Genomic DNA, 20,629 nt, shown 5'->3' on the forward strand with positions numbered 1-20,629 from the left:
CATTTAGCTGGAATTGCCCAATCCCTTTAAGGGTAAGAGCACAGAATTACAATCAGACTGCCTGGATTTAAATGTCATTTGGGTGACCTTATACATGTACTTAACTTCTCTTTGTTTATCCTGTATCTCATAGGTTGTTTGAGAATTAAACAATATATGTAAAGCAATTAAAAGAGTACCTGACAAATGTAAGTAATTTTATGTAATTCTGTAATTTTATGTCTAACGAATTATTCAACATCAAATTTATAATATTTTTCAGCTTATTGATCTTTTTTTCTTATTTATTTTTACTTTTTTGAGACAGAGTCTTGCTGTTGCCCAGGCTGGGGTGCAGTGGTGTGACCTTGGCTCACTGCAATCTCTGCCCCCCGGGGTTTAAGCAATTCTCTTGTCTCAGCCTCCAGAGTAGCTGGGATTACAGGCACCCGCTACCACATCCAGCTAATTTTTGTATTTTTAGTAGAGAAGGAGTTTCTCCATGTTGGCCAAGGTGGTTGATCTTTGTTATTTCTGAATATTTATGCCAAAGTCCTTTTTCATGTGAAGAGTACTGGTACCAACACCATGGATTGAATTTATCCTACCTCATTTGTCTACCTTTTGATTTTAATCATGATTTTGATATTTCAATTTAAAAGACCTTTTTTTTTTTTTTTTAAGGACAGTGATATTCAATCTGTGTGTCTGCAGTACTCATTATTGGGCCCCCACTTATAACATCTCAAAGTCCTCCATTTCTAATTAGAAATTCATAACCCAGTAAGCCAATGGGTAAGTTACAAAAGGCAGCTTACTTGTGGCTGGATAAACAATAAATCCAAATGTAACTTGGACTTCTGAAATTGATATAGTATGCAATCCTGGCATGCTGTTTAGCATCAGAAGCAGGGTTTCTGCCAATTAGAATGTGTTAGTAAAGTCTGTGGTTCTTTCCAGCTGCCATACAAAATTCAGTTCAGTGTAAAGTGGCTCTTCAGCTTGGTGTAGTTGACTACAACTAACTTAGATGACCTCTTTGCCATGGAGGGGGTGTGAAGTAATATCATTCAGTCCAGAAGTAGTTGTTTTAAACATATCTTAAACTGTTCTTTAAATACAAAATGACATTTGTTTTTTGTTATACACATTACATTTTATATTCTGCTTTTTTTTTCTGGATTGTCTTGAAGTAAGTACTCTTGTATTCATGTTCAATTGTTATTTCCCAATTAATTTCTTTAAAGAATTTTAAGTAGCCAATACCAGTCATATGAAAGTTAAAATAAACAATACACTTTGTAATGACAATTTTAAAAGAGCGAAAGCATTTTAGCTATCATACTAAAATAGTTTTATCTTTCCCTTTAGACTGTAGGAATCTGCAAGTCAGAAGAAAATTCTGCCCATTGTTTAAGAAATAATGTTTGTCATCAGACTAAAGCTGCTAAAGTAGCCTTTGATCTCCATAGATTTTAGTGAAGTATAGCATTCATACAGCTCAATGAGTTACCACAAAATAAACATACCCATATGACCACCTCTCGCTGAATAAATAACACATTACTTGCATCCTCAGAAGTCCTCTTACTGACCTCTTACCTCTACCATTTTTGTTCTCCAAAGTTAACTACTGCTAACTGTTCTAATATTAAACATTAGTATTGTATCCTTTTATAAATAGAACTAGTCAGAATGTACTCTTGTTGACGTGAAAAAGCTGTATTATTAAAAACTGCTACATCAAAAATTCCAAGTGAGTGGTCAGTAAATTTATTAACAAGATATCCCTGGATTAATGATTCTATCTCAAGTCAAAAACACTTTGCCAAAGTGACAGCACTAACACCTACCACCAACAGAATGTAGAATCAGCCGGACCTTACTTTAGAACATCTGAGAGTCTCTAAAAGCTGGCAAAACTATCTTAAAAGTATAGAGTGATAGGCAGTAAACTACATTTATTCTGGGTTTGAACCACTCCAAGGCAGTCTCAGAAATAACCTTAAAAAAGAGGAGCCAGAGGCTAAATAGTATCCCCACTCCCCACAATTAAGATGCAGTTTGAAACTATCTGAAATCATGAAGGCAAGGAAAGGTGGGAGGAAGACGATATGAAATCAATATCTGAAAAGCTGTTTCTACTAAAGATGTCAACACACACATATATTATATATCTATATATCATGTATTTGGACTGATTCAAGGAATCTGTGCTTGTCAAGGCAACTTCAAGAACTGTTTATAGTAAAGAGAAATGGATATCACAGCTTTTGAAATCAGTTTTCTTAAAGAAAATTATATAGTTGAGGTGACTGGTAAAAGAAGAGGCTGCCTTCCTTCCTTTTCTTTTTTCAAAACAAGGTCTACATCACTGGGTATCAATAATTGATTCCTACTGGACGCAACTACAGGATGCACCCCATGTTTTTTTATTGTGAGAAATAAATGCAGTAACAAATTTTCACTAACATCATGATGTAGAACATAAATTCATGTTTCCTTAATTCAGCAGGTATTTATTAGAAATCCACGAGGTACCAGCATCTATGTGAAATCCTGGTTATAATGCAAAGAAGCCAGTCTAGTGAATAGACAAATGAATTTATTAAATTAAAATACAATGTTATATGTCATAAGATGTTCAAGACCTATGGGGGTACAGTAGAGAAATATCCGAGGAGCAAAGAATAGGAGAAGGTTCCCCGCCTGAATCTTAATAATATGATATTTTAAGATGCTACTACACCATTACCACTTAACAAGTAATGGAGATAAAAATAAAACAAACGCAAAAACAAAAACATAGTAAGGCTGCTTTGCTACATAGCGCTTCCTTATGCAAACCTAAGGAGATTACTATGCTCTTTGAGACCTACTTTTCAATGACCATAATTCAGAATACCTAGGAAAATACTGCAAAACTGACAGAATGAACCTTTATGATATATGAGGCAAAGAATCAATAGTGAACAAAACCTAATAAAGTTTATACTCAATGGACTGTATCATTAACAGTGAGTAAGCTATTCTTGATTTTTTTTGGGGGGGTGGCTCAGGTATGAGTAATCATATATCTAATTAGTGTTTTTAGGTGGTCTAAATAAAGGACTATAAATAAAATAAAGGATATTTTAAATAAATACCATTTAAATTGCTTGGGTTTTTTCCATCTTAAATAACCAAAGATCTGAATTAACTCAGGCTATGTTCTTTATGTTGCCACACAAAATTTAATATAATAAAGATATATCTTTTCACTTGCTGGACAAATAAATTGTGCTTGTATTCTGTTGCATGAACAACTACATTCAATTACATACTGTCATAATTTATTTTCTAGCTGTTTCATATACGAACTATTTGTCTTCCAAATTAGATGATAAACTACTTTAGTGCAAAATCATACTGTCTTCTCCTTTTGTATCCTTTAGCAGCTAACACAATATTGGGCTATAGAACTGCTCAATAATTGCTTGTTGAATTGAACAGTACCCTTAATCATTGCCACTTCTTTTCTTTGAAGTACAGTTGAATAGATGTAATGCTATAGTGCTGTCAAGTCTTTATGCTTTGTCCTGCTTCTCTGCCTACCTTGCCAGAAGAAGGTAAATTCGATCTTTATATTTACTCAGTGAATGCTGATCCTGCTAGTATTATTAACAATGGCAGTCAATGCCAGTTCAGGTGGTAAGTTTTATTACATATGAATACCTGTCCCTAGAGATTCAACCCAAAATGCCTGTATATCAGACTAAGCCATTACTGTATTTGTCTGCCCCTGACTCAAAACATATCATCAATCTTAGATACAAGTTTGATGCCCCATCTTTCATTCTATGAGGAGGATTAAAAATAGTACAAAGGGAAATAATAAAAAATAATTATGTTTAAAGTGGATAAATTATAAATGCTCTCTATGTACTCCTTCTTTTATGCCTAAATGTAAAGGCAAATCAGCAGCTTTTTAATGTGAAACTCCTCTACTATAAATTGTAATGTCTATAGGCAAATATTTATTTTACATATTTTATAAAAAGATAAAATAATCTACCCTACTTAATCTTATCCTGAGCCGGAAGTCAAAAATATGATTCCCACACTAAGTTTTCAAATACAAGAATATGTCTCAATGCTTACTCAATTCAGTAATTTTTCTTTGCTCATGACAAAAGAAAAAACTGAATTAAGAAACAGTTAAAGTTTGTTTATAATCAGGGCTAAGTTACAACATAAGACTAACAAGGAGAGAGTCACAGTGATCCTAAAAGATCTTATTTTAATAAGCCTGAAAGGAAAAGGATCAGAATTCAGACTTAATTTTTACAATCCTAATATTCATGAAAAAACACAATTTATGCAACTACAAAAGCATTCATTTAAAAATCACAGCAGGACCATATTATTTCTTGAGGTTTAACTGAAAATTTGAAATAAAAAGCAGTGGTCTATTAAAGGTTCTTTGTCAAACCTATTAAAGCAAATTTTCAAACGTTTTTTAAAATCTACAATTCTGGTTATTGAAATAAAAATTACTACATATGAAAGTGATAAATGTGATATTTTCTTTAATTTGCCTATATTAATTTAATATTAACATATAGCTTGCGTCATTTGGCAAAATCAACAATGTGAATAAAATTTTATTTTTTTGAACTTTAAGTTTTAAAATTCTAGCCTAGAATACAAATGATGTTAGCTATCAAAATAATGATTTTGTGGCTGACATTGCACTATATTTCTTCTCAGTTTTTAAAGGGGAATTAGAAGTGTATTTTTCAACCAAATCACTACAATAACTGTTATTTATTTGGCTTAAAACTCTTATCTACAAGCTAATTTGACTTTTAAGGAAAGCAGGAATGAGGCCAAAGTGAATACCTTAAGAAAGAATCATAGTAACTGTATTCACATTTATCGCTGCAATGAAAAAAACCTCCTACCTCATAATCCTGTCTCCTATAAAAGATTTTAAGCTCCACTGAAATGTATGTGCATTATTCTGATGACATTTTATTCTCTCTTTTGCCTTGCTGACATTTATAACATGACCTAGTTTGGCTAAAATTACCAGTTGAAAAAAGTAGCTGCAGTGTGATAAGTGATTTTACCTAGACATGATGTCTGATTCCCACTGGTATATACACACACTGATGTCCCTGGGTGAGAGAACTAATTCCTTCTACTTGTCTTTTTCATGATTAAAGGCACTGATAGTAACTTTTTAATTTCCCTTGCATCTAAGCTGAGAAACTGAAAAGCTGTGTGAATGCTTGGCATCACCAATCAAGTCAGAAAACATGAGGAGAAAAAACATTCTGAAGCCAATACCTTGGATAATGAAGATAATAAGAATAAAATCACCTAAGTGGGCAGCCTTAGTATTTCTGGACATGTTCCATAACCCCCACAGATAATAGTGGACTGGTTATTACCTGTGTCAGAGGAGACAAAACATAAATGTGGAATTTCAAGCAGAGTACTATTTGGTGGCAGGACATATAAATTGAATGAACTTTTTTTGCAGGTCATATTAAAGATGTAGAGAAAATGAGATTCAAAGATCTTGTGAAAGACAAAAGGAAATCAGAAGAATATCTAAAATGAACTGATGGAGAATAAAGAGGATGGGTAACCACAATTAAATTACCAGAAAGTTATCAGAATTATTGGTAAGAATAATGTTTGTTCAAAGGAAACCAAGCCCTGTTGAAGGAGAATCAGATGCTTCATTAACAAGAAAAGTGGGTAAGATCTAAGGGCCTTGAAATAAGAAAAGATCACCATGAAATTTCTGTTAAAAGTGAGCTAAATCCAGTACTAAAGTAGTGATACTTTTTAAGTGATCAACTTAATTTATGGCAAGGATAGTGAACCTATAGTACAGATAGATACAGACCCTGCTTTCCTGCTTACCACTCTGTGAAACCAGAAGGCAAGAGGGGGAGAGTGAATCAGCTAAACAGTATACATTAGAGCAGTACACTTATCTACCCTTTGGGCCTGGGGCATAAAATAATATGAACTCATACGAAATGAGAGTGAAGTAGGAGAATGTCTGAAAAATATCTGAAACTGAAACTCAGCAATCTGACTATACGTAAAGTCTCTAGTAATTCATACTTCCTGCTACTTTAACAGAAAATAGGAAGATCCTTGAAATTCTACATTTCTGTTTTGTCCTCTGTCTCCCAGCTGCCAGTCCACTACTACCTGTGAGGGTTATGGAACATATTCAGAAATATTAAGGCCATCCACTTAGGTGATTTCATTTCTATTATCTTTATTTCCCAAGGTATTGGCTTCAGGAAAAATTTTTTTTTTCCTTGTGTTACTACAGGGCTTGGTTTTCTAAGTTGATTGGTGCCTTTTAGTCCCAAGTCCCCCAATATTGCTACTAAGTTCAATGACAAACTATTTTCCAATCAAATGTCTAGATACCTGCAGCAGTAAAAAATAGTGACTCTAAATGCACTACTAAATAGAGATACCCATGTAATTAACACAAACTGAGAAAAGTCCATCAGCTAAAATATAATTTGCTGATCTTAAAAAAAAAAAAAAAAAAAAAAAAACCAGGGGAAGTACAAAGTATAAACATGAACTTACAAACTTGGAAGAGTTGAGGTGTAAGTTAATGTCTAAAATATCATTTGAATTTTATTGAATGTTTAGAAGCTCTTGTTTTAAATGTACTATTTGAAATCAAGAGGGATGAAGTAGTTTAACTTCTGCTTATGAGAAAAACTGACGTGGTCATACAAAACCCCAGAGATACCAATAATAAGATACTAGATTAAAGCAAACAAACTACTTAAAGATACTTTAAATTTTCAAATGCAGACATAAGGCTGAAGAGAGTTTTATTTTGAAAACTAGAAGGGGTAAGAATTGAGAGTTCATACTGGCTCCAGGGCACTGACCAAACTCCATAGCTACAGCTACAAAAAAGGAGAAGAAAAAAATGGCATCACACTGGCTAAAGATGCTAGAACTTAAGAGTTGAGAGCTGGAAAAACAGCTGAAAATTTAAAGGAAAAATCTTAGCACCAAGCTAATCTCAGAAGGCATGAGACTCAAATTCAGAGCACAAACTACACAAATTCGTGGCTGACAACAAAAATTACACATGAGCAAGGGAGGCCTATGAAGCCTAGTGAAAAAGCAGGAAGAGAAAACAACAACAACAACAACAACTTTTTAAAATCAGTGATTCTTTTATTAACTGAGAACATTCTTCAATCATTTACAGCTTGAGTGGTAGAAAGATGAATCTAGACAGGCTTGATATGTCAGAGTACAGGGCCCAAAGCTGGCATAGCTACTGTCAATTAGGAGGAAATTCTGAGACACAAACAACAGAGAAGATGAGCATCTGCCAAAATCTTTGGGCTATCACATTATGCATGTACAAGGGGGACCTACAGGTGTTCAGGTTAACAAAGCAGCAGAGGAAAGGTGTAAGCTGAATACCTCACAGGAGACAGTTTGTGGTTTCAACCCAAGGAAGTCAACTGCCTACTAGAACAAAATGCCAAGATCCTTGAAAGAATATAACAGAACCCAGAGTCATTTCACCATGTGTTTCCCAGTGTCTAGTCTTCAACCAGAAATTTCTACATACACCAAAAAAAAAAAAAAAAAAAAAAAAAAAAAAAAAAAAAAATTCCCCCAAAACAAACAGGAAAGTCTTCAAGAAATTAGGAAAAAATACACTCAATACAAATGACTCTAACTGGGCTCAGATGTTGTATTTAGCAAGTAAAATAATTCAAAAAAGCTATTATAAATATATTCAAAGAACTGAAGAAAAATATGCTATCAGTGAGTGAACACAGAATAAATCTCAAGAGAAAAACAGAAACAAAAAAAAGAAAACTCTAGATCTAAAAAGTATAATAAGTGAAATAAAATATTCACCAAATGGGCACAGCAACAAATTGGAAATGGCAGAAGAATCAGTAAAACTGCATTATGGGTTAGGAGAAATTACCCTAGTTTATGGAGAGTCCCATAAACTAAAGATTAGCCTACAGATTGTTAAAGGATATTATATAAAATGTTAAAGTAACATTCTTATCCATCTTTTATTTAAATTTAAAAGAAAAGGTTAAACAATATTGCAATGTTTCATTCACTACAAGCCTAAATGTTATCACAGAACCATGGAACTATCAAATACTAATCAGCATTTAAAGTCAAAATAAAACGTAATGCCAACAAAAATTATGATTAATTCAATCAACAAATAAGTGCATCAACAATATCCCAGGTGATATGGTTTGAATATTTTGTCCCCTCCAAACCTCATGTTGAAATGGGATGTCTGATGCTGGAGGTGGGCCTAGGGGGAGGTGTTTGGGGCTTGGGGGAAGAGCCCTCATAATTGGCTTGGTGCTGTCCTCACAATAAATGAGTTCTCGCTGAGTTCATATGAGATCTGATTGTTTAGAAGAGTGGGCCGCCCCTTGTTCCCTTTCACCATGTGATATGCCAACTCCCCCTTTGCCTTCCACCATGATTGTAAGCTTCTTGAGGCCTTACCAGAAGCAGATGCTAGCACTATACTTCCTGTACAGTCTGCAGAACCATGAGCTAAAATAAATATCATTCCTTTGTAAATTACCCAGTCTCAGGTATTCCTTTATAGCAACAAAAATGGATTAATATACTAGGCAATGGCTGGGAACTGTAGAGACAATAAGTAAAAACAGAGATGGCTCCTATCTACATAGGGTTTCCTAATTCTAGTGAACAAGAATAAACCAATTCCCAACTGAAGTCCTCATATAGACTAATGATTTATTTGAGCAGCAAGATTTATGAACTATCTTTCACTGAAAAAATACATTGCTTCAATTTTTTAAAAGGATTAAGAGTTAAACGACCAACCTCAGAATCCTTAGAACTTGGATTGAGAAACAGAAAGATCACGGTTAAATGAATAGTCTAAGAGATGGAAGCTGAAAATGGAAGCTTTGTTCTTAAAAAATATAAAACAAAAGAGACAAACAGTAAAACTATTTCCATGGTCTTATAGTGGTGCTTCTAATACATGCTTTACTTTTTAACAAATTTCTAAAATGAATTCAGCACGTGGAAACATAAAAATACTGTTAAGCAGTTCAGCAAAGAATACCAAATGGAATAACCATCATTCTTAAGGCTATGTTCAGTGGCTTATTTTAATCAGATAATTTCAAGTGTTGCCTTTGAACCATTCCAGTCTGGTTTCACCTCTTCTCACTGACTCCACTCCTGTGATCATGAACTTCTTTCAGGGTATCTTACAATACATTATAGTCTCTTCAGAGTTTTTAAACATACGATTCCTGCATTCCAGTAACATTCTCTCCAAACCCCTTCTGTCCCTCTCTGACTCAACCCTATGGTCTCTGTCACATAAATTTTTCCCGAGCTTCTCTGGATTACGTTAAATCTCCCTAGACTATATTCCAAAAGTACCATGAGCTTTCTGCTTTCTTAGAACTTCTAAAATTTCTAATTAGAAATTTAATGTTTCATTGACCAGTATGTTTGCAAATATATTCCCAGAGCCTGAGACACTTTCTACTACATAATTTGGAGCTAAGTAAATATTTGTTTAATAAATGATATTCAAATAAAATGTAGACAATCATATCCTATTTTTTTGTGTCACATATTACATTGTAATAAAAACTTTTTTTCTCTGATCTATAAATTTAATTTACCTTATACTTCTCAATACTAAATAAAAATCCTCTGACCTTTCTAAAGTAATTCTTAGATTTGACTTCATCACATTTTATCCTATCTCCTTTTTTTTAAAAAAAATATTCAATATAGAAAATATCTGACTCCTGTTAAGACTGATATTTATAATTTATAGGTGACGGCAAAATATAGCGAAAAATAGCAACTTCAAAGAAATAAGAAGATAGACAAGTAAAATTAAAATAACACAATGCTATTACATATTTTATATACTCTAATCAAGAGGAATCTGAAGATATCAACTAAAATAACCATAATATTAAAAAGGGGGGCCAGGAGCAGTGGCTCATGCTCATAATCCCAGCACTTTGGAGGTCGAGGCAGGCAGATCACAAGGTCAGGAGCTCAAGATAAGCCAGATCAACATGGTAAAACCCTGTCTCTACTAAAAATACAAAAAATTAGCCAGGCATGGTGGTGCACACCTGTAGTCCCAGCTACTCAGGAGGCAGAGGCAGGAGAATTGCTTGAACCTGGGAGGCGGAGGTTGCAGTGAGCCGAGATCGTGCCACTGCACTCCAGCCTGGGCAACAGAGTAAGACACCGTCTCAAAAAATAATAAATAAATAAATAGGCTAAATGTTGTTTTCTTTTGAATTCTAGCTCTTTTGTGAACAAAAGGCCAAAATGAAAAACTGAGATAATTTTTTGCACGATTATCTTTCTGTCCAGCCTCATGTTCCTGAAAAGAATATTAAATTCCCTCATAAAACATTGTGTCAACTTTACAAATACAAGTAGACTTTATTCTACTTCTGAAAGCATATTCCCATTTAACTAGATGAGTCAATGAGTCAATTTAATATAATTTAAATATAAGAGTTTGATACCCTAATGGGTACAGAAACTATAATTACTGACCAAAATAATTCTAATGCATATTAAAAGATTCCATGTTTTTACTAAAAGAGATTTCAGGATGAGTAGATTTCCAAATTAAAATATTAAAATTTAATTCCAATAGTCAAAACTAAGTTTTGTTAAGGTCCATATAGATTGCCTTACTATTTTCTTCAACTCTTGAGAATATTTTCATGAGAACAGAGTAACAGACTTAAATTGGATTTAGCTATCACTGAAGAGAGTAAGAAGTTGCAATTTCATCTCAATTATGCTCTGTGCCTTTCCCTAACTTCTTAACACCCCAGATAGCATTAACATTTTTTCCCCCTCCTATGACCACATCTCTATTTGGAACATATGCACTTATCAGTATTATCTGCTGCACCAAGGCTTACCCACATCCACTCCTGCTAACTAAAGAAGATGCGCACATTGACAGATTCAGTTCATCTTCTCACAACCTGCTAAAACAGACTTTATTTTTTTCTGGTTGAACTAACTACCTGCCTATCTACCTCCCTCCCTTCCTATCTACCTATCTAAGTTATGTTTTCTCTGGTAAGAAAAAATGTTGGAAAATAAGCAAAGGACTGTAAAAATCCATCCTTACTTTCCTCTTGATTTTCTACTCATTTAAATAAAGAATGGTGGCTAGAACACCTAAAGTATGATGTTCAAAAACAGAAGCTATCCTGCATCTTTCAAAAAGTAATAATGCAACATTTCATCTGTGCATAGCTCACAGTGAGGAGATGCAGGTATCTACACTTTTCCAAAGTCAAACAAAATAATCACTACTAAGACCTAAACCGAAGATCTTTTCTTCACAGCATTTTGAAGAGATCTTGAAAACACAGGCTCTCACCAGGGTTCTGTAACTAACTAGCAATGTAACCATGAGTAACTATACAGCCAAGAATATCCTCAGTAATAAGATTAAGGGACTGGTGTTTAGATTCAAGACCAACAAATTTGTATGCCTGCTGTACAGTAGCAGATCAATATACTGAGACAGCAGGGTTTGTAACACAGAAAGAATTTAATGACTACAGGGTGGCTGAGAAAGGAGATGGGAGGAGACCCCCAAATCCATCTCCCAGAGGAGTTCTGGGCCAGGGATTTTAAGGGGATAGTAGAGGGCAAGGGGTTGAAAAATTGGGGTCATTGATTGGTTGGAGTAAGGGAGATGAAATCATGAGGATACAGAGTGTGTTCTTTGCTGAGTCAGCTCACCATCAGACCAGCTGGTGCCTATAGTTTCACTGGTATGCAGGACCTGAAAGAATATCTTAAAGGTGCCAATGTGCCTTTGGAACAGTTTAAAAAAAAAAAAGAATATCTCAAAGGGAAAACTTAACATTTCATAATGTTCAAGTTGTTATCTATGGAGCAGTTAAGGAGAACTATAATCTAAGGTCTATGTGATTCTAGGACAATAGGCACCAAACAACTGTGAAGAAGCAGATCAGAGAACAAACCTGACCTAGTGATTAATGCTGAATGTGCTGCAAGCTTGGTTTTGTTTCTCGCTATCCCTTCTTCCCTGATTATTATAGGGAGGGTTTCATTTAGAAGATGGTCCCTTTAAAATAATTATTTTAAACTCACTTTACAGATTCCCATAGGGTAACAGATATAAGCTCTTATTATTTGTTGTTTGAAAGCATTAACTAAAGGTGTCACAAATTTAGAAACATAATTTTTCCATTGATGATTTAGATTTACAAAGTAATTAAGTATATTTGAAAATCTGGAATAATAGACATGTAAGTTATATTATTTTTCCTGTGTTTATACAACACTTGGGTTACATATGTATCCATGGATCCTTGTAACTCTACTCTTCTTTCTCTCACAAAAAGTCCAAGGCTGCCAAGCTCAGAAATTCTGACCTATACAGATATGTTCCCTGCCGTACCCTAACATTCTCAAAGTTTATTATCTACGATGTTCACCTCTTTCAAATGAATAAAAAAAAGGAATAAAATAATTACAGGGAAAAGATAAACATGATCACCTCTCAGTCATCTACTGTGACACTCTCTAGGGGCTTAGAATTCCTTTACTTTCTGATTAAATCCCCCACAACTCAAGTCACGTAGTCTTCACTCCTGAAGAACATGAATGAGGCAGAATGTGTTCAAGAAACTCAGTACCTAGATTGTTTTCTAAAACTTTAATGCCTGATTTTCCTCCCTAGGTACCTATAAGCAATTTTTGGATGTACTGTTATGTCTTATTATCTTAAAAAACACACTTTAATATGGCTTCTTCTACTTAAGAGCCAAAATTTTCTCCCAATTGTCTATCATAGGAAGCTTCAGCTTTGATAACTGACTTTCAAGGTTAGAATAACCTGGGCTCCCACTATGTATCCCAAACAATTTAACATATAACCTTATGAGCCAAACCTGACAAAGACAGTATAAAAAAGAAAAAGTAGAGACTATTTAATTCCTTAATTAAAAACCTCTATCAAAATATTATCAAATCCGTCAATGTATGAAAAAAAAAAAACACTAGCATGAGGTAGAGTTTACAAAAAAATAGAAAAGTGTATCGACATAGTTAATTTCTTCACAAATTAGAAAGCAAACATGATATGATTCAAAAACCGTAAGATTACATCATTAGACACTGAAAAGTATTTGGTATTTTCAGCAGTTATTTGCATTAGTTACCTATGGCTGCTGAAGGCAAATTACTACAAACTCAATAGCTTAAACGAAAAGAAATGTATTCCTTCACAAAGTCCAAAAACAGTTTCACTGGGCAGAAAACAAGGAGTCAGGAGGGCTGCATGCCCTCTCGGGAATCTGCTTCTTGCCTCTTCCTCCTTCTAGCCGCCAGCATTTCTTGACTTGTGGCCATTATCCTAGTTTCTGCCTTAGTGATTGCACCATCTTCTTTTACATATGTCTGTGTCAAATCTCCCTCTGCCTCTCTCTTATAAGGACATTTATTATTGTGCTTATGGCCTACCTAGATAACCCAGAAGAGTCTCCCAATCCTTTTTCCTTTTAAGTTAACGCTTACATAGTCCACAGATTAGCAGTTTCTATATGCGGGGAGCTGTTATTCTGCTATAGCACTACTAGTTAAAAAAAAAAAAAAAGAAAAGAAAACTATCTGTATTGGTTTGCTAGGGCTGCCATAAGAAAACACCACAGACTGGGTGGTTTAAACAACAGCCACGAACAACAGTCTCCAGATTTTCAACAATAGTCTCCAGACTTTCCGTTCTGGAGGCTCAAAGTCCAAGATCAAGTTGTCCACAGGGCTGGTTTCTCCTGTGGCTTCTCTCCTTGGCTTTTGCATGGTCTTGTCTCATAGGTTTTCTCTATTAAAGCAGACACCTGGTAGCTAGTCTTTTTCTTACAAAGACACCAGTCATACTGGATTACAGCCCTACCTTATGACCTCATTTAACCTTAATTACCTCATTAAAGGCCCTATCTCCAAATACAGATACATTGGGAAATAGCTTCAACATACAAATTTTGAGGAAGCACAATTCAATCTATAACACACTCTAAGAATATTAATATGGGGGTAGAGTCAACGCCCTATTCAAAGCTAGCTGGGATTTTCCAGTGACAAAAGAAGGAATGTAAGTTCTTTTGAAGCCCTTACTACTCTTCTACTATTCAGAATTGTCCCTAAAATGTTCTCATAGTATGTATTCTTTCTTCTATTCTGTCTCACCAAGAGAATGCTTCCTGGGAATATGGTTCTACTTTCCTTGCTTCCAAGAAAATTTGTGTCAAACAGAGATTAGGGAAGCTCTTACAGCTAGCCCATATACCTGTCCTAAGTGAAGAACTCTTGCTTTCATCAAGTTGGATAAATTTCTTTAGAAAACTGCATTTTGCTGTCATCAGGAAGCATCCTTAGAAATTGTGTGAGGAAAAACTATTTTTAACAGTGAAAAATAATAAACAACTTAAATGTACACGGTGGTATGTATAAAGAGTTCACTATTAAGAGTGGTTGATTTGGAGCAGTGTGAAGAAGAGGCAGGAACGACCCCTAGAGACCGACTAAAGCCCGCATGCCGCTGCATCCTATGCCCAGCACCTATGTTCTGCCACCATCGCAAGAGAAAGGCTGAAGGGGATGCTAGAAGAGATAAAGCCAAGGTAAAAGACGAACCACAGAGAAGATCTGTGAGGTTGTCTGCTAAACCTGCTCCTCCAAAGCCAGAGCTCAGGCCTAAGAAGTTCCCTGCCAAGAAGGGAGAGAAGGTACCCAAAGGGAAAAAGGGAAAAGCTGATGCTGGCAAGGAGGGAAAAATGGAGATGTCAAAACAGACCAGGCACAGAAAGCTGAAGGTGCTGGATGGAGATGCCAAGTGAAGTGTGTGCATTTTTGATAACTGTGCTTCTGGTGATTGTACAGTTTGAAATACAATTTTTATCAAGTTTCATAAAAATGCAGAATTTTGTTTTACTTTTTTTTTTTTAAGCTATGTCGTTAGCACACAGAACACTTCATTGTTGTTTTGAGGAGAAGGGGCATACGTCACTAATAGAGTGTCCCGAAGCTGGATTGATGTGGGGAAAACACATTTCCCTTCTAGTTCTGAGAGACTTCCTCTTGGCTCCCAGGAGGAGGGATTCCCTGACTTTGACACACATGGCCACCTTGGCACAAAAGCCTTGTGGTACGGAAAAACAAGTTAGTTTTTATGTCCTCTTCTCCCTTTCCACCTTTCAGCACAGACTTAACTCCCTTAAACCCAGACATCTGTTGGGACCTGACCCCCACTCATTGGTTACCAGTGTGTCAGGCAATCTGGACTTTCCAGTGATGCCACTGAGATGGCACCTGTCAAAAGAGCAGTGGTTCCACTTCTAGATTGTGGATCTTCAGATAAATTCTACCATTTTCATTTCACTTCCTGAAAGTTAGGGTTGGCTTGTGAAAAGTTGTTAAACAACATGCTAAATGTGAAATGTCAACCCTCACTCTAAACTTTGCCTGTTCAGAGCATCAGATGAAGACTTCATTGGGTTTTATAGTGGCTTTCTGATTTTCGGTAGTCCATTGAAGAAGGGAGTTTGAAAGTTGTTGTATACTGTTAATGAATGTCTGCCCATGTCCTACCTGAAATACCATGACTGTTTACGGAAAGTATCTTTAATAAAGCTGGCTACAGTCTGGCTTGGAAAAAGAAAAAAAAGAGTGGTTGATTTGCACAGTGGGATTGAGGGAACTTTTTTTTCTTCTTTATACTTGTTTGTATTTTCCAAATCTTTCCTAAGGTCATTTATTACTTTTAGAATTTAAAAATCCTTTTATAAAAATATATAAAGTTCTGGTTTTTAATAACTATGAAATGACTATGTCTACTCAAAAGTATCTTCAAAATGACCTATTTAAAAATCTGGCCGGACGCGGTGGCTCAAGCCTGTAATCCCAGCACTTTGGGAGGCCGAGACGGGCGGATCACGAGGTCAGGAGATCGAAACCATCCTGGCTAACTCGGTGAAACCCCGTCTCTACTAAAAAATACAAAAAACTGGCCGGGCGAGGTGGCGGGCGCCTGTAGTCCCAGCTACTCGGGAGGCTGAGGCAGGAGAATGGCGAGAACCTGGGAGGCGGAGCTTGCAGTGAGCTGAGATCAGGCCACTGCACTCCAGCCTTGGCGACAGAGCGAGACTCCGTCTCAAAAAAAAAAAAAAAAAAAAAAATCTATCCCCTCAAAATATCCTAATAAATCCTATCGTCTTTTTTTGGACTAAAAATACAGTGTAACAACTGAAGAACAGGTTAAAAAATGTTAAGAAAATTGTAATTTAGAACTGATCTGATTAATTTATATCCACTTTAGAAATTTCTAGGCTAGGATCAGGTGCGGTGGCTCACGCCTCTAATCCCAGCACTTTGGGAGGCTAAGGCAGGTGGATCACGAGGTCAAGAGATCAAGACCATCCTGGCCAACATGGTGAAACTCCATCTCTACTAAAAATACAAAAATAAGCTGGGCGTGGTGGTGTGCACCTGTAGTTCCAGCTACTCGGGAGGCTGAGGCAGGAAAATCACTTGAACCCCAGGGAGGTGGAGGCTGTAGTGAGCAGAGATTGCGCCACTGAACTCCAGCTTGGTGACAGAGCAAGACTCCGTCTCAAACGAACAACAACAACAACAAAAGAAATTTCTATGCTAGACATGTGTAACATTTGCTGATGACTATAATGTTTGTAATAGTTCTGGTGAAAATATGGGACTTATACAAAAACATAACCTATTATGAAACTATTTCTGTGAGAACATCATATTTGTTTTATGTTTCTACTGAAAGCACAAGAACAAACTTTCCAGTCCATATAAGTACTGTATACATGCTAAGTGTGATCAGTTTTCCTACTTCCTGTTAACATACATTTAAAAACTCAATCGTCCTCAATGAGAAATCTTCTAATTTGTTGTCTGTTCTTTTTCCAATAATAAAAATTTCGTGTAAAGGTTAAAAATATAAATTTTAAAAAAGGATTTCCTTAATGTTAAAAATGCAGGCAAAAATACTGGATACTGGGGTTCTTTTAGGATTAAACCTCTAATCTGCCTAATTGGAGAAAATTATCAGTGTGGTAATGGTCTGGATTGTTTTACTTCAGAACTGTTCCCTTGATATCAAATTCTATAAATGATAAGGCCTTTCCTTTCCCACGAATGGCAACTTTAGAAATTGCTTTTCTATTTTGACCTCTATATTAAGAAGGACAAAAAAAATTATTTTCCTTCCAGGTATTCAGTATATTTTCCAATATTCATCTCCAAATTTTCTTCACAAAAGCAATGTTTTTTTAAAAGACTCCATATTAATTGCAATAAGAAATATTAAAAGTATAATTATAAACAAATGAGAATAAGAGGAAATGCTATTTTTAAATTAAGTACTATATTTATATAAATTATATATATACATGTATATATATTTTAGATGGAGTCTCGCTCTTTCGCCCAGGCTGGAGTGCAGTGGCATGATCTTGGCTCACTGCAACCTCTGCCTCCAGGTTCAAGCAATTCTTCTGCCTCAGCCTCCTGAGTAGTTGGAACTACAGGCACATGCCACCATGCTTGGCTAATTTTTGTATTTTTAGTAGAGACGGAGTTTCACCATGTTGGCCAGGATGGTCTGGATCTCCTGACCTCGTGATCCACCCGCCTTGGTCTCCCAAATTGGTAAAATATTTAATATAATCTTCAAGAATTTTTCAAATTTTATAAAAGCTAGATGTAGCAGTAATGACTCCTTCACTAAATGAATTTGACCATACTGCATCAATACTAGCTATAATACTTAAAATATTTTGAAGTATTTTCTTTAATATAAACTTTATGTACTTACATTTGTATAAAATGTTGACTATACAAGTATTCATTTCTTTTTCTTATATTGGATAACACTCAAATTTGATATCCATTTGCAGATTCAAACACTATTTAAAAATGATGCTAATACCTTAAAATGAGAAATAGCAAAAGTATAATTATTATATATCAATAAAATATATTTTCTCTCAAACTAAACCAATGTGGGTAAAAACTATATTAAGGATTACTTTTTAGGAAAAACAACACGAACTATTAAGAAAAAATGAAAATCCTTCTCTATTTGCATAGAAGACTGTGCAGAAAAGACTTCTAATATCTCAACTGATCTCCAGCCCCATAATTTGTGACTAATAAGTGGGGATGAAGGTATAGAAAATCTGTTTCACTTCACTAACAGGATTATAAAAGAGATCATATTTCTCTAAAATATTATGATAAAAGCTTGCTACACACTGCTTTGATTATAAAAAGAAGAATCACTGCAGGAAACAATGCAGTAGACATTTAACTGGGTATATTTCCTATGTTATGTATACTGAGGTCTGGAGTCCCAAAATTGAGGCCATAATTTAAGTGCAGATAAATGAGGAAATGAAAATACCAATGAAAAGATCAGAGATAAAAAGATATTTCAATGCAATTAATTTAGCAAATACTGAGCAACCATTTATTGCCTGGTTTTGAAGGTCACATACAACACCTTGAAGAAACTTCTATATGTTTTAGTTTCCTCATCAAAATGGCAATATTATTTAATTCTTATAGCGGTTAAGATCGAATAATGTAATATATAAAAGTGCCTGTAACAATTAAACATCCAATGAATGACTGTTCATTCTATTATTTTTATTTATTAACATAACCAATGTGCTTCTTTCTTTGGTGACAGAATAAAAAATTTTTGTTTTCAAAAATTTAATTTCCACATTAGCAAAACAGCTTCACATTTGCTCATTAATGTAGTTGGTAAATTTCATGAGAGTGAATACTGTAATTATGAAATTACTCATTGTCTACTTCAAAAACACTAATGAAGATAATAATTATATTTTCTATTTCTTCCCTTGCTCATTTACAACTGTATGGTTCTACTTTCCAAGAAGTTTGCATCCCTTATGCAATACAAAGGTCCAGAAAGCAATAGCTAAAGGTTTAAAGACAAAGTTTGACTCTCAAGTCCAGTTCAGAGAGAATGAAATATTCCCAAACACAATAATCAACCACTGTTTAGGCTACCCTATATAATGCACTACTATTATCTGTGAGTCACAGAGTGGGGGTTCTGTATTTTCATAAAAGCAGGTTTTTCTAAATATGATAAATAAAAATTCAAGCCAAAGTTGTTTTAAAATATTCGATTCCATGAAAAGAACTGAATGTAAAATACAAAAAAACTCATTTTTGTCCCTTTTAACAACAAATTTGGGTATGTAAGTAAAATTTCATAAATCATTCACATTTTATCAATCACATTAACATGGCATTTGTACTAAAATACGAATCACATAAAAAATAACACCATATTATGAAAAGGCCACAATTTTCTGGAAAATAAAAATAAAACTGATTTAAAAAATACATGGTATCTACATTTTTCCAGAAGTATATGCAATATAGCGAGGAGATTAGATGGCAAATGGTTACTCAGTGTAAAAGACTTCTGAAGAGGTTACAAATCCATTGGTCCTTAACCTTTCCTGGGTTATAGACTTGAAAGTACTCACACATGCTTCACAAAAAAAATGTGCGCACATATACACAAAATACGGCAGACAATTTCAGGAGTTTCACAGATCTTCTGAATATAGACCCTACACAGGTTAAGAATCTTTACATAGATCCTTAATATTCAGGGATTATTTTTACCATGATCCAGAGTCCAAGGTCTACGCTAATTTGTCATTTTGCTAAGACCCACATTTGAATCATACTAACAGAAAGCTGTAAGACTGCTGTTCAGTAACAAGAACTCAACTAGCAAGGGAGCCTAGTATTCACATCTGTGTGAGTCTGGCAACTTTACAACTCATATTAGTGGAAAAATTATTAAGAATTGCTTTAGTGGTAATCATTAATATATTCAGAAGGTCTCTGAACTTCTCATAATAAAAAAGGGAAGACTGTTTTTTCACACCTAGGACTCCTTGGCAAGTTATATCATAATGATATTCCAGCAGAAAGCAGACCAATAAAATATGACAAACCAATCAAAAAATAAAGCGTATTATCTTTATAGATAGTCATTAACATACTTATTAAATCCCTAACATATTAACTTCCTATCATTGTGTAATTTACAGAGATGAAAGATACAGACCCAATCTTCTAAGAGCATTCACTGTTATACACCAGGCTTATATCTGAAAATACTGACCCCAAAAACCACATGACATAAATTTTATTATGGATACCCCAGAACCAAGTAATTATAAGTGTCAGATATATACAGAATATTCCAGTTTCTATAAACATTAAAATTCTAACATAGATTTTCTGATAGCCTTCGATGATTGTACTGTTATATGCCACTATTATGTTGAAGCAAACCATTAAAAGTCCAGCTAGTTTTCTTAAAGTTGGTCTCATAAAATATGATGAATTCATTATTTAATTTCAACAAAATGTCAAGAGTAACTTCGTGAAATAGTGTACAGCTTACATGCTTATTTTAAAATCAGAAGTTCTGGGCCGGGCGCGGTGGCTCAAGCCT

General features: G+C 34.8%; 1 protein-coding gene across 3 annotated transcripts in view; it reads right to left on the minus strand.

The window, feature by feature from the left end:
- The window catches only part of COMMD10 (COMM domain containing 10), a 230,281-nt gene that overhangs the window by 53,453 nt on the left and 156,199 nt on the right, over positions 1-20,629 (minus strand). The gene's annotated exons all lie outside the window — the stretch shown is intronic.

Source organism: Chlorocebus sabaeus, chromosome 23 (genome assembly GCF_047675955.1).
Source record: "Chlorocebus sabaeus isolate Y175 chromosome 23, mChlSab1.0.hap1, whole genome shotgun sequence".
Taxonomy (NCBI): Eukaryota; Metazoa; Chordata; class Mammalia; order Primates; family Cercopithecidae; genus Chlorocebus; species Chlorocebus sabaeus.